The sequence below is a fragment of the Centruroides vittatus genome, unplaced genomic scaffold (assembly GCF_030686945.1).
Source record: "Centruroides vittatus isolate TY-2023 unplaced genomic scaffold, ASM3068694v2 contig_2490, whole genome shotgun sequence".
In the NCBI taxonomy this organism is placed as follows: Eukaryota; Metazoa; Arthropoda; class Arachnida; order Scorpiones; family Buthidae; genus Centruroides; species Centruroides vittatus.
This window is the reverse complement of record NW_027121576.1, coordinates 94,629-96,836: the sequence shown is the minus strand read 5'-3', so window position 1 is coordinate 96,836 and position 2,208 is coordinate 94,629.

Genomic DNA, 2,208 nt, shown 5'->3' with positions numbered 1-2,208 from the left:
AGTTTTCATATTGTACAACCAGCTTCTGAATTCCATCCTCATAGAAATATGCCGCCTGATTTGCCAACCACTGCATCACGGCGTTTTGACATCGTCGTAGCGCTGACTGCCTAGATGCCTTTTCAAGTGGAGGAACAACTGGTAGTCACTAGTCGCTAAATCAGCTAGGCTATACATAGGGTGATCAAGTTGTTCTTAGCCATAAGATGTGATAAGATCTCGGGTTCGTTGAGCCACGTGTGGACGAGCATTGTCATCAAGCAAAACAATCCCCTTACTGAGCTTGTCACGCTTTTTGTTTTGGATGACGAAATCTCTCCACATATTTCTGTGAATCTTTATTTCTCACCGTGAATATTATAAAATCAAAAATCAGGTCCAAATTTACTAATGCCAACCTTGAAGATTGTTTACGATTGGGACTATCATCTTAAACTCCCAACTGTGAGAAATTAGGAAATGAAATGCAGTGTCAAAAATCGCACTAATTCAGCTTTTATAATAAATATGTAATATGTTATAGTAAATATATGTTTAAAAAATGCATGTTATAATAAAAGTTCGAAAAAAGTAATTTATACATTATTACATTAATTTCTTCATCTGCTTAAAGATCTAAAGATAACATTTACATACGATAAAACGTGAATATGAATGAGAAATTTACCAGAAGATAGTGAAGTTTGAGAATAATAAACATTCATTTGTCCTATGGAAATATACGTAGTTTTATCGCCATATGTTATTTTATTGGCGTAATTCACTACTTTAGTCTGGTGTGCATTCGGGGTTGCATCTAAACATATTTTATTGAAAAATATTAAATTATTAGAAAATATACAGAAAAATTAATATTGAATAAATAACTGTAATTTACCTTCGGAAATATCTACCTCTGTGGATGCCGTTGCAATCCTAATTGCATCTTCCATGTTCTGCTAAAGAGTAGGCAAATTTAAAACCAGTTACGTATGTAAACTTTTGATAAATTGGTAAAACATAATTAAAATCTGAATGGCCAACTGTCGAAAATGTATACTGATGTTCAGCTTTCGTACAATATTAAATTGTAAAAGTAATTTAGAAATTTGTTACTCACGTTTTTTTCATCCATGTTCTGTGATTGCGGTGTTGATCCTGTTATTTCACCTCTTTTATTTCAATGTTTTCTATTCGGATGCTACAAATTATTCCACATTCCTTCCGGAAGTATCACTTGTGTTTTCATGGTCTCTATCAATTAGTCGGCCTAATTCACTATACTAATAATGTATTTTTTCATACTTTTCGGTTATCCGACCTTTCAGTTATCCGATCAACCCCAGTCCCCAATTGAGTCGGATAATCGATGCTCTACTGTAGTAGATAAATCAGCGACAGAAAATGCATTTATGAAATTAACTAACTTGCTGTTATTTCATATTTCATTTTCAAGGGATTCAAATACTGAATTCGTACAAAGCTGAAAAAATTGGAGGTGCAACACTTGCTATGCCTTGCTGTTTGAATGGAGCAGACAGACTTGGCCCACGCCCGAAATTGTTTTGCGAAAATTACAATTGGAGTAGAGGAGAACGAGGTAACTTCGGCATACGGGGCTAGTTTGTCAATTAAATTCTCTTCGAAACAAAATAAAAGAAGACTCTCTTTAGAGACTTGACAGTTGAGTTTTAATGATGGTTCGTTGAGTGTGGTTCTCAGACAAACGTAGTTAAAATATCATATAATTTGTCTTTTTTATTCAATTTCTTATAATATTTCAAATCATTTATATTAAATTTGCATGTTTTGTTATAATTCCATAATAACGATAGTTATTTTTCCTGTTAGAAAGATAAAACCTAAACTTATTCACGTAGACAGATCATGGCTTGCTACCCTATTCTCAGGGTTCCACTTAAAGTCTACTAAAAGTCTACAAGTGTTTCCCGGATTATGAGTCTTAAGTCATATGTTTAATTTTGTGTCTCTTATGTTATTAAAGTCTAGTATATCCTTTACCTGTTGACTTGAAAATTCATTCTTATATTTCTTCATTAATTTAGTAAGACTATTTTGTATTTCTTTTAAAAGGTAATCTTTTTTACAATAATTCTCCTTTCTTAATATAACTAATTGAAGCGACTTGTCTGCTTTAACTAAGGAAAGTTTATTTTTTTTAAAAGAATTTATTAACCTCTTTTTCTTTTATATTTGACAGACAAGACC